Below are 13,713 nucleotides of genomic sequence, written 5' to 3'. Positions count from 1 at the left end.
ACATTGCCACCGAGCTCGAAATGTGCCTCATCGCTGGAGAAAATTTGCTGCGAAAATTCAGCATTTTGCTGCTGTTGTTCGTTTACCCAATCGACGTATGCCCAACGCATTCCATGGTCACCACGCTCTAATTTTTGTACCAGTTGAACTTTATATGGATGTAGGTGCAAGTCCAAATGCAAAATTTGCCACAATGATGTGTTTGACAAGCCCAATTGCTGAGCACGCCGTGGAATCGAAACATTCGGGTCATCCTCCACACTGGCAGCAACAGCAGCAAAAATTTTCGGCCGAACGCACATTACGATGATGCACAGGTTTCACAATATCCGCTACGGATCCAGTTTGTTCGAATTTACGCACTACATTAGCGATTGTGTGCTCTGTAGGCCGTCATGACGACCAAAATTCGTCCGTAATGCTCGAAAAACATTTGCCGGTTTTCATCATTTTTATAGTATAATTTAACAAAATTAACACGTTGTGCGATGCTAAAACGATCCATATTGTAAAATGGCAGACATTCAACTAACGATATGACGCTTTGGTTGACAGCTATGTCAAACGGTTGTCAGCGCAGGGCTGTATACTTTCGGAAGCCCGAAATAGAAAAACCTGTACATTGTTCGAAAATCAACAATTACCAGTATTATATGCTATAAGTGTGTGGCATATGAAGCTCTAACGCGAATAGAGCTTAATAAGGTTAGTACCATCATCCACCGTAGTAAATGTGATAGACGGAGACTAGCTCCGTCACATGAATCCCGTTGCTACTCTCCCTCACTGACAGTTCCCGTTTCAGCGCAAGGTTTGTTAAAAACATGGTGGCCCTAAACTCAAAGTTTATAAACATAAAGTTGCTATATACTACAACCCCCTCTTAGGATAAACAAATGAAACTTCAGCTTGTTATATAGTACTTTTACTATTATAATGTCGATAGCATTCTGAGATGAGGTGTTGTCTTTCTAGTGTGGTACACAGTCAAGATACTTTGATGATTGTAGTCGAACTCGCTTGGCAAGACCAGATGACAAGTCAGATAGTAGCTGATCGGTTTTAGGTTCTTCGAGGAGATCCGAGTTTGTCTCTTTCGACTGATTTAAAGAACAGTCTGATACAATGCCATCGTCAAGGCCCTTTTTGATCTCTTATCTTTTTGAGATCAGCTGAGCTCCGTCTATATTACTTGCCAGTATTCTTTGATCGTATTACAGTATCCATTCCTTTCATCCGACAAACAACCAATTCTTCATTCTGAAATCTGCATCATGTTTGTTAGATCTATGCTCCCTACGGTCACTACGGTTACCCTCTTTTAGAACGCAATCTTTTGCTCACGCCTTTGGTGTGCGTACTTTTTTCTTTTTCTTTATCTACAGCTTCTCTCTCTCTCTCTCTCTCTCTCTAATTTCTGCATCGTCTTGAAAGACGAAATGATCGGTAATTTGCTTTTAATTCGGCGACCGAACATAATTTCTCCAAGGGATCTTCCAGTTGTTGGGTGTTTGAAAGAATGATAGGTCAGAAGGTATAGATAGAATTCTTGGTGGCAATCATCCCCAATTTGTTGAGCTATGCGAAGACGTTTAATGATGGAACTCAATCTCTCCGTTTGATTGTGGCCAATAGGGGATAGTGTTCAAAAGTCTGACGCCATTTGCACACTCACTACTTAATTGCGTTACATTGTCTACTTTCAAAAAAATTGGTATTCCGTATCGACTGAACATAATGGACAGTTCTCTGATGACGTCGCGTGCGGTAATGGTATTCATTTCACAAATCTAGAATCCGGCTATAATAGTCTACCACTACCTTCTGGTAAGGTACTGAAGAAATCCAAAGCTACAATATCTTTAACATGACATGAATCCCGTTGCTACTCTCCCTCACTGACAGTTCCCGTTTCAGCGCAAGGTTTGTTATAAACATGGTGGCCCTAAACTCAAAGTTTTTATGTTTATAAACTATATACTACAGTAAGCGCAACAGTACAAAGCCGTTACGAGCAACGATCTGAAGCGCACATACGAGTCGAACATCCCTTCCTCACGCATCGTTCGGCAGTCTTTCTCTGAAGCCTCTCGAGGTAAGTTGCACAATAAGCTAAATCTAAATTTAAATCACATTGTAGAGTCCAAACATGCCTTTCATGATAGTGCCTTATTACTTAGTGTTTTCTAATAGATGAATATAAGAAACCATTGAAACGCTGCTCATATAATTACTTTTTTCTGTACACTGCACTGCGATGAACGAAGAAAAGCAATTGTGTTTTTTAATGTCATAATTATCTAAAAGTCTGCATTCGAACCTTCAAGTAGATAATGAAACAATAAGATCAGTAGTAAAATTAAAATAATATTGGTTCTTAGGATTATAACTCCTCGAATTCGACATCGAATTATTCCACATACTAAGCATGTACTCCAGTGTTTGCCAAATGATCCACTCATTGAAAAAATCGCTTTCGTTCGTTCAAATATGATCTTTCAGGAAACATTTCCCCCAGTGGTATTCTATTGTTGTTATGTGCTGCAAATCACGACACAAAAGAGAACGAGACAACTCTGCATCGGCTCGCACTTCATTGCACACCAGCATGCAAGCAAAGCTATCATATACGCTTTCGGTGCAGAAAGCTTATTTTCTTCATTGCCTCTAACATATGCATACCGACCTCTCCATGCATCATGAAACAGCAGAATCGTACGGACAACGCAAAGCGAAAGATTCATATTCAGCTAATACTTATGACAGACATACAGCTGTACTTGCGTTGTACTTCGAAAATTGTATGTCTGTCACCATGTACAGCGCTAGAACCATGCAAGCAACTCGGTACAATCGCTGTACCTGTACCGACCTGTTTTACCGCTGTACATGGCTACAGTTGTACTGTGCGCAGCGCCATAGACGGTTAGTGGTGGGTAGCATGAACAAGCAGAATCAAATCACCTGATAAACGTTCTTTTCATTGACTTTCTCTTAAGTTAATAACTCAGATTGGAGACTTGTTTGTTGTGTTTGATAGTTTAGACACTAAATAAAAACCTTTTTCATTGAAATCTAAGTGGTGCGGACTCAATCCACTTCATTCTCAAGCAAATTCATGCATGTTTTCAAGCGATTTCTTGCAATAAATTCTCAGACCACCAGAGATGCCAGATTTACAAATATGTTTGTAAATTTACAGACATATCTGTAAAACATTCATCACATCTATTCATCACATCAAAAATATTTGACTCACCATATGACATTTTTCCATAGTTTTAATACAGAAAAGTTATAATATTTAGTATATATCAATACACATGACGTTAGACCAGCGATACTCAACCTGCGGCCCGGCAGTCCTTCTTGTTGGCCCATCTGGTTTGTATGATGTTTGGAACTCATACACATAAGTACTTTTGCCTTGACATCATTGCAGACGAAAAAGAGGATACGGTTATTCACAATTAATGAACAATTGCATTCTCTGCAGGTAAGGAAAAATCTTGAACGAAAATTGTCTCTGATAATTATTTTCTGTTCTAGATAAGATTGTTTTGCTGAAATGCAAGGAGATTTATTGAAAAATAGTAGGGTCAGGACTATGTCTTCTAAGTATTTAAACAACATCGAATAAAAATTTTCATTCTATTTTCAACAACTTACATTTGCTTTCGGGTCTGCTTATGACGAAATATGGGTTACTGTTCGATATTGTTACGACAGACATGGTTCATGGCCGTGTGGTGATCTAAAACTTGTATAGCCTTGCATGGCGGATGGAAAATATACACTGCATTTTTTTATAAATTTCATCAACGACAAGACCGCAAGCCTAAGACGGCGCCAGTGGTTGTGTGGTTAACGTAACAGCTTCACAATCCGATCAGCCTGGGTTCAATCCCAGCTGGCGTCGTTGGGATTTTCTGAGGTGAAAAATCTCTGGTTACGTCTTCCTTCGGAAGGGAAGTAAAAGAAGTTGACCCGGCTCATGAGTTGTTGAGTCTGATAGGTAGGAACAGGTGGAGTCGCCTCCCTGATGTCGGTGATTGGCACTAAAGTGGCGGAAATAGGCCGACGAAAAATAAGCGAAGATAAAAAAAAAAGACCGCAAGCCTTGGTGGATGTCCAATATATCAACGGAGAAATACTGTTTTTCATAAAAATTAACAACGCGTATGTTTGTGTATGTATGTGTAGATCGTTGAAACATTTAAACACACTTACAGCACATAAGTTATTAAGTGGTCCGAAAAATAATTTTTTTCCACTTTTTCCCAAAAATGACAAATGAAAATTAATAACTTTTGAATCACTGAATCGATTTAGATGATCGACATATAAAATTGACCTAGCCTTTTATAAAAAAATATTTAACTTGCGAAAAACATAATTATATTTTTGTAATTATTGATTGTAGTCGTTTTTTATTTTTTATGACTTTAGACTAGAGGGCGCTATATTTTTTTATATTTTTTCTTGAAAGCTGAGGATTTTTTACACAACATATCTCGATATCAGGGTTGCTATTTTTTCGTTTTTTAGATATGATTTTTAAAAACAAATCATTTTTCCCCATTTGTCCAAAAATAACTTTCTGCAAAAAATCATAACATTTGAACTACTGAACCGATTTAGATGATCGATATATTAAATTGAAGCCAATAAGCAAAATTCACACTTGCGGGAAGATAGGATTCTAGTAGCATAGGTCTAGTTTAGTCACATATGAATATTGATCGAAGACTTAAAACATGTTAAATTTACAAAATTCTAACTTAAAAACGATAATTTTAGCATCTCTGATATCGAGATATGTTAGGTAAATAATCCTCAGCTTTCCATAAAAAATATAAAAAAATATAGCGCTCCTATCTTTAACCGAGAAAACTATGAAAAACTAACTGAATCCATAATTACAAAAACAAAATTCTATTTTTTCGCAAAAGTAATATTTTTTCAAAGAAAAATAACTCGTAAGCTTCAAATTGATATGTCGATGATATGAATCGGTCCAATAGTTCGAAAGTTATGACTTTTTGTAGTGGGAAAAATGGGGAAAAAATGTTTTTCGAACCATCGATTAGTTTTGCAAAATCATATTTCAAAAACGAAAAAAATAGCATCTCTGATATCGAGATTTTTTTTATAGATATGCAAGTTAAATATTTCTCAATTAAAGCTCATTGGCTTAAATTTGATATGTCGATCATCTAAATCGGTTGAGTGGTTCGAAAGTTATAAATTTTTGAAAAAAGTCATTTTGGGAAAAAGTGGAAAAAAATTATTTTTGGTATCACCCTAAAATGGAAATGGGCACCCTAATGACAAATTAAAAAAATACGAGTTTAATGTTTTGCGATAAAGAACAAAATTACCACTTTTTACGAAGATCTGAGAACCACTATATTAGTTTGGCATGGAATGGCTATATATATATACAGAATACAATCTTACGTGCATCGTGATGTACAAAGTATTAATGAATAAGTGAAAATTAACGTTAAAAGACATTTCTATAGATCTGCACACTTTTACAGACTTTTCCACATTTTTAACAGACATTCACATGTTTTTACAGACTTTTTTTAAAAATCATCTGGCAGCTCTTCCTTCCACTTTTTATCGAATATTTCCAAATCGCAGGAGTAAACATTTACGTGACTCTGACTTTGTTTGTTTTTGTTACGTTCGCAAAAACGTTATGACAAAGAGAGGGGACATTAAAAATGCGTTGCTCAGTGAAAGGCTGAGATGCTCTTTTAGAGATGCAATGGTTAATTAAACAATTGACGGAAAAATGTAGTTCGTTCATTTTTTAATTTTACTTATTTTTGCCCTTGACAACAATACCTCTTTTATAGTGTTGATTATCATAAGAAAAATAACACTCCTGATCGTTGGATCTCTTTTGAGATTTCAATTGGATCTTTTTTGACAGCCGTTTTGATTCAGTCCGCACTACCTAGATTGAAATATGTGGTGGAAATTGGAAAAATATCTGATTGCCAGTTTGACATACGGTACAATGTACAACCAAAGTATGTCTGTCATGGTACGATGGTACCTGTACAACGCTGTACACGTACAACGCAAGTACAGCTGTATGTCTGTCCCTGGTATAATGTAGCAGATCCTGATTTTTAAGTCTCAGAGAGTGCAAACTATATGATTATTTAGCTCGATAGAGGCTAAGGGAAGGGTAGTCAGATTATATTTTCCATTTTTAACGCCTCTATCCCTTGAAATGTGTATATTCATATAGACCGCATAGTTTTACTAGCAACACCGCTCCAGTGAGAAGCAAAAACTCTCGCGTTTTATCTCTTCCCATTCGCTGCTCTCCGCAAATGGTGACGTAATGATGACGTAATTTTTCTTGTATCATTTATTGCTTTGCACTTGTCTGTGCAGTGGGTTTCACTATAGTAAAATGGGACGATATATGCGGTTCAAACTTGTATGCAGGCTTCGAAAATGGTATGCGATGTTTGATACAGATCGGATATGCAATCAACAGTCTTCGTTCCTCTCTCAGTTTAATCACTAAATATTACACAAGTGATTACTGACATTCATACAAGTATCTGAATGATCCTCTCATATTTGGTTATATGTTCGTGAGAGTTTACTTGCATGACACATTGTGTATCATTCGATTTTGATCGAAATCCAAACACTGATGTACTCATACCGTTGGTAAAAAAAATCAGACTTTAAATAAACAATCAGTTTAATTTTCTTATTTTTATAATAATCAATTATACAAGTGAACAGCCCTTTTTTTTTATCTGTATTATAGTGATTTTCAACTCATTTGGCTGGTTCGTCACTTTTACTTCCATTTTTGAAAGAATGTCGGGAGTGAGAATTGAACTCGTGACCTTCAGCGTGAGAGGCATGGATGTTACCACTACGCCAGATCGCCTCCGGGTGAACAGCCCTTTTTATAGGGCGTTATCAACATTAACAATATTTCTACAGTCTAAATGTATAGAAATTTTACTGCAAATTCAGCTGTTTCATTTATTTTGCGAACATCTATTTTGAATATTTAACCCAAGTTTAATAAAACACATCGATAATTCGTTTTAAAATTATTTCATATTCAATTCTTTATTTGCTAATCTAATACAACTAATCTTAAAATTTTAATCTATTTGACTCTATGGCAAATTAATCCAATAGTCATGTTTATTCTATCGGCATCAGGGGCAAAACTTTTTTGATTATAAAATTATATTAATTATTATACTAACGATAAATAAAACGCATGCAGAGTGTCCTCTCGGCGATAATGCGAGTTCATCGGTGAGACAAACATAATATTTTGACGGAATCCCGTAGTGTTCTTTGTCGTACATATCTTACACGTTTCTCCATCACTTCACCATCTTTATGCGATTGATCGTGATATCGATAAATCATGTTGCTAAAACTACCAACATTGCAGATTGCCTTCACAAATTCAATTAATTGAAAAACACGAACCTGCTGTTCTTACCATATCCCAGAGTATTCAGGAAAAATGTACTATCATAGTCTCGCAACAAATCCAGAGCACCTTTTTCAGACATTTCACTAAATTTATTCCAAACTTATTCGATTTTATCCGAAAACAACTGAAACTACCGACGGAGAAGTTTTGACTATTATCGGAAATGTAAATACTAACGCTACAGACAGAGCACCACGATTACGTCCAGCTATGCGAACAAATATTCATTGAAACGATTGATTGTCTGCATAAATAGACGCAAGTGTTTTCCAAATGGAAAAAAATGTTTTAATCCGCAAAATCTCCTAGGCCCTCTTTTTGCCGATAATATCCTTCAACTGAACAGATTATTTCCTTGGAAATTTGCATAGTTACGTTCTTAGGCGAAAAAACAACAAAAATGCGTTCTCCCAACACTGATGGTGTTGGTGATTACGTCTTCTACTAAATCGTGGGCAGTGTGTAAGTAACGTTGAAGATTTCGTAAACGATTTGTAAAAATGTGGAAAGGATTATGCCGGATTTACAATCATTCACATTGAGCGCGATTTTTTTACTTCAATAACGATTTTTATTCGTCAACCAATCAGAGCAAAACGCGAAATCACCCATGACAGTGCGAAAAAAGATAGAACACTCCAAGCTTTGGCTGCGAAAATCGCGTTGCTTTGACAGGAGACACTACATACATCAGACGGGTGGAACAAAATATGCTAGATGGATGGAACGATATATCGAAATAAATATTCAGCTCTGTACATATGAAACGTTTCATCAAGTGAGAGCTGAGTCGATCATCTATTGCAAGCATATTGCTACATAAGCATAATTATTTTTACACATTTTTGTTAATATTCAATAAAATTTGTTAGTTTTTCAATTATTATCTGGAATTTTATACTTGCATTCACACTTCGTGCGATATGATTTTGTTCCATTTTGTTTGTCGTAACAAATAATGGCAGAATGATTAGAGGGATGCAGGTTCGACACACAGATTATGACAGATTATCGCGCGATATCGCGCACCATTGTAAAGAGCTGCACTGAAAAATATCGCGAGTGAGTATATTGCATGCGATTAAAAGCCTGCATTGTAAAGGAAGCATTAGGGACGTTTTTCTGCAAAGAAATAAACCTGCTGAACAATTCGTTAATAGTAAAATATTCTTTTATATTCGTTCTTTACAAACCTGTATGAGTTCGAATGTGTCTTTGGAGTGATGAAGGTTGTATAAACGTCTTTGCACAATGTAAACAAGAATAGGGACGATCACCTGCAAAGCAATGATCTTGATGACATATTCATTATAGTAAAACAATATTTACCAACCCGTATGAGTTCTAATGTGCACTTTGAGCGCTGTAGTTTGCCTAAATGCTTTCGAGCAATGTGGACAGGAACAGCGACGCTCATCTGAAAAGGAATGGCCCCGTTGAATGATTCATTATAGCGGATCTATCTTTACCAACCCGTATGAATTCGAATGTGCTGTTGGAGTGATGTATGATATTTAAACGCTTTCGGACACTGTGGACATGAATAGGAACGTGCATCTGCAGAAGAATGGTCCTGTTGAATGATTCATTATAGTGAAATATCATTTACCCACCCGAATGAGTTCTAATGTGCTCTTGGAGCGCTGAAGATTGCCTAAATGCTTTCGGACACTGTGGACAACAATAAGGACGTTCATCTGCAAATGAAGGACTCTGCTGTATTCTTCATTGTAGTAGAACATTTCTTACCAACCCGTATGAGATCGAAAGTGGTATCGGAGCGTTGTACGTGTCACAAATGCTTTCGGACAACGTGAGCAGGTATAGAGACGTTCACCTGCAAAGAAATGATCCTGCTAAATAGTTTATAGAATAGAACTTTTTTTTTTCAAACAAACCCTTATGAGTCCGAACGTGCACTTTCAGTCTGTATTTTGAGAAAAATATTTTTTCACATTTTTCACATTTAAGTGGTTTCTTTTCATCTGCAAAACAATGGCTCTGCTGAATGGATCATTATAGTAAAACAGTATTTACCGAGCAGTATGAGTTTTCATATGCTGTTTAAACGATATAGAATGTAGAAACGTCTCCGGACAATGCAGACAAGAATAGGGACGTTCGCGTTCAACTGCAAAGAAATGACTCTGTTGAATGGTTGGTGGAGTAGATCTATCTTTCACAAACCCGTGTGAGTACGAAGGTGCAATTTGAACGAGTCTTTTCTGTTAAATGTTTTTCCACATTTATCACATTCAAATGGTTTTTCTCCTGAAATATATTATTTAAATAATTTTAGTCGACATTAACAGAAAATAACAAATACAAAAAAAAAGAAAGAAGAAAGGATTTTGCTGAATGGTTCACAGTAATAGAACATGTTCTACCAACCCGAATGAGATCGAATGTGCATTTGGAGCGTTGAAAGATACTTAAATGTGTTCGAGCAATGTGGACAAGAATAGGGACGTTCATCTGCAAAAGAAAGACTCTGCTGAATATTTTTTTGTAGTAAAACATTTTTTACCGACCTGTATGGGTACGAATGTGACCTCGGAGATGTGAAAGTTGCTTGAACGCTTTAGGACAATGTGGACAAGAATGGGGACGTTCATCTGCAAAGGAATAACACTGCTGGATGGTTTATTGCAATGAAACATGTTCTGCCAACCTGAATGAGATAGAATATGTTTTCGGAGATATGAAACTTGCGCGAATACGTTCTGACATTGTGGACACGAATAGGGTCGTTCACCTGTGAAGAAATGACTCTGTTGTATGGTTGGTGGAATAGAACTATCTTTAACAAACCCGTATGAGTTCGAACGTGCAATTTGAGTGCGTATTTACTGCTAAATGTGCTCTCACATTTTTCACATTTAAACGGTTTTTCTCCTGAAATAGATTGCAATATTTATATATCAATATTTATAGAAAATAACACACGAAAATAAAAATAACGACTAAAAGGGCTGAAATATTGCATCGCAAATTCACCCCCTCCACCTTTTGTGATTCTCATGTCAGCGAGCATAGCGGCTCAGGAGCGAAGAGCAGGGAGTATTTTTCCAACCGTGAAGCAACAAACAGCAAGCAGTGAAGTTTGAATCCGAAAATAGATTAAATAAAGAACATTGAATGTGTTTATGCTTGAATCCTGTCGCATTGTGTTTTTCTGCCGTTTGCTCCGATTCCAGAGAGTGTTTCTGCTGAGAACTTGCAATTTAAAGCGTCCAGAGGCTCGTTTCCCCCAGTGAACCGGTGTACCATCCGACCAGAGCCTCCGCTCTCGAACTATCGAATTAACATTGGTCCTTCGAACCGGATCCGCTGCATATGCGCTTGTGGGGGAAGTGTCTAAACGAGAAAGTGAAACGATCGGGTAGCGAAGCAAAGTGCATTGTGAATGAGAACTCAAAAAGAACTTATTGAAGTGATTATCGACATCGAGTCAAATTTGTGAGCTTCAAAACAATATATTGGCGAAGGAAAGTGAAGCGAAAATGTCACTAGAACGTACACCCACAAAAGAAGCCAGCACGTATGTTGTAAATCGTACTGAATCTGATGAGATGAGCGTATTAATTCATCGGAGGGGTGTATCAAGAGCAAAGCTGATACGAATGCGAAATTCCATACAACAAGCCGAAGAGAATGGGGTTTTGTTGACATTAGCGCAAGTGAAAGTACATCGGAGAAAATTGGAGACAACCCACGTTGAGTATAATGATGTCCATCACCAAATTATGAATCGTTTTGACTCAGAGAAACGTGAACAACAGGAAGCCAAATATTTCGAGTTCGAGACATTGTATGATGAGATGTTCATGTTTCTTGAGGAGTGTCTAGAAGATTTATCTGCTACAGCACCAACACCAGCAACTTTTAATCAGCAACCGCTCGTCATCCACCAGCCGCTTCCACGTGCCATACCGACGTTTTATGGTAGTTACACTCAGTGAGAAAAATTCAAGGTGATGTTTCGTGATGTTGTGGACCGATCCAACGGACCACCGCGAATAAAATTGTATCACTTGGAGAAGGCACTGATAGGAGATGCTGCCGGACTAATAGATGCCAGAACTATCAGCGATGGCAACTATGACCAGGCCTGGAGAATCCTGGAGGAGCAATTCGAAGACAAGCGCAGAATGATTATCCTCCACGTCGACGGCTTATTAGGTGTGCAGCAATTGTCCAAAGAATGCCATAGCGAGTTGAGAACTTTAGTAGAAAGTGTATCCGGTCACGTCGAAAATCTGAAGTTCTTGGGACAAGATTTAGCAGGCGTATCGGAACATATGGTAATACATCTTCTGACACAAGCTCTTGACGAGGAGCCTAGGAAGCATTGGGAGGCCACCGTTAAACGAGGAGAACTTCCAACTTATCGCGAAACCATCAGCTTCTTGAAAGAGCGTGTCTCAGTCTTGGAGAGATGCCAGATAGCAGCCAACTGTGTAGAGAACGAACAAAAACGATCGACCATGAGACCATTTCCCGCTGTAAAACGAAATATCCAAAGAGTGAACACAGTCACGACATTCATCACTTTAGATTGTGTGTTTTGTGAAGGCAGCCAACCTAATTTAAAATGTCCTGAGTTCAACCAACTGACAGTGAATGAGCGATGTGCAATGGTGAGACAAAAGAGAGTGTGCTTCAAGACGTGAACGTTCTGTGGTTAACTCCAAAACATGTACCCAGTGCCAAAGAAGACATCACAGCTTGCTACACTACGACCGGAATGCTGAGCAATTCAACCAAATAAAGAGACCCTGCGAAATGATGCCTGCTTCATCCACCCAGGTTTTCCTATTGACCGCCATTGTTGATGTGTTAGACCAGCACCAGAGGCCACATCCCTGTAGAGTGTTGCTCGACTGTGGTTCACAGGCAAATTTCATCTCCCATTCCATGGTAAGTGCCTTGAAGTTGGACATGGAGGAAGTAAGCATTCCTGTTACTGGCATTGGTAGCATCAGATCCACCATAAAGCACAAGAGTGTAGTTGAAGTTCGTTCGAGGTGCAACGATTATGCATTTACCCTCGACTGCCTCATCTCGCCGGCAATAACGGGCAATATACCAAGTACAGCAATTTCCACTAAGTCATGGGAAATTCCGCCCGAATTTACTTTAGCTGACCCATCACTCTATAAACCCGGAAAAAATGATATGTTAATCGGCATGGAATATTTCTACGAACTGATGAAGCCGGGAATTTTGAAGCTATCCGATGATCTACCGAGCCTTCGTGATTCTCATCTAGGATGGCTAGTAGGAGGAAAATTCATTCAATATCCATGCTCCGCTGAAATGTTGAAAGCACATAATGTAATCCTCGATCACAATGGAGCAAGCGTCAAGAAATTCGAGGAATGCATTCTGTCCACCAAGAATAGTAGAGGCCAGAAACAACCTTCGAACATTCGTCGCCGCAAAGCCAGTATACGATCTGGAATCCGATTTCCATCGAAATTTGAAAGTGAAGTGACCAAGCTGAATACCTCACGCTTTACACCTCCTCAAATATTTTTTACGTTAGAATCGAATCTGTATCATCAACCTGAAGGTATACCATAAACAAAGTTCCCTCGAATACCGACAAGCACTTAAGGAATCCAGGAATCCTCCGGATTTGGTGAACCAGAAATGTAAACGCCATCAACATAGCATCTTCCGGCCGGGGAGTATGTTCAGTCCCTGAAGAGGAGAGAAATATTGCATCGCAAATTCACCCCCTCGACCTTTTGTGATTCTCATGTCAGCGAGCATAGCGGCTCAGCAGCGAAGAGCAGGGAGTATTTTTCCAACCGCGAAGCAAACAGCAAAGAGAATAATTCGACAACGACAGTGAAGCAGAAAGTGAACCTGTTTGAACGTGTTTTTTCGCTACCATATTGAGCATTGAAGTTTGAATCCGAAAATAGAATAAATAAAGAACATTGAATGTGTTTATGCTTGAATCCAGAGAGTGTTTCCGCTGAGAACATGCATGTTAAAGCGTCCAGAGGCTCGTTTCCCACAGTAAAACGGTGCACCTTCCGACCAGAGCCTCCGCTCTCGAACTATCGAATTAACAGGCTGACTCTGCTGAATAGTTCACAGTAATAAAACACATTCTACCAACCCGAATGGGATCGAATGTGCTGTAGAAGCGTTGAAGAACTCTTAAATGCTTTTGGACATTGTGGACAAGAATAGGGACG

The sequence above is a fragment of the Toxorhynchites rutilus genome, chromosome 3 (assembly GCF_029784135.1).
Source record: "Toxorhynchites rutilus septentrionalis strain SRP chromosome 3, ASM2978413v1, whole genome shotgun sequence".
In the NCBI taxonomy this organism is placed as follows: Eukaryota; Metazoa; Arthropoda; class Insecta; order Diptera; family Culicidae; genus Toxorhynchites; species Toxorhynchites rutilus.
Note: the sequence above shows the minus strand (reverse complement) of the source record.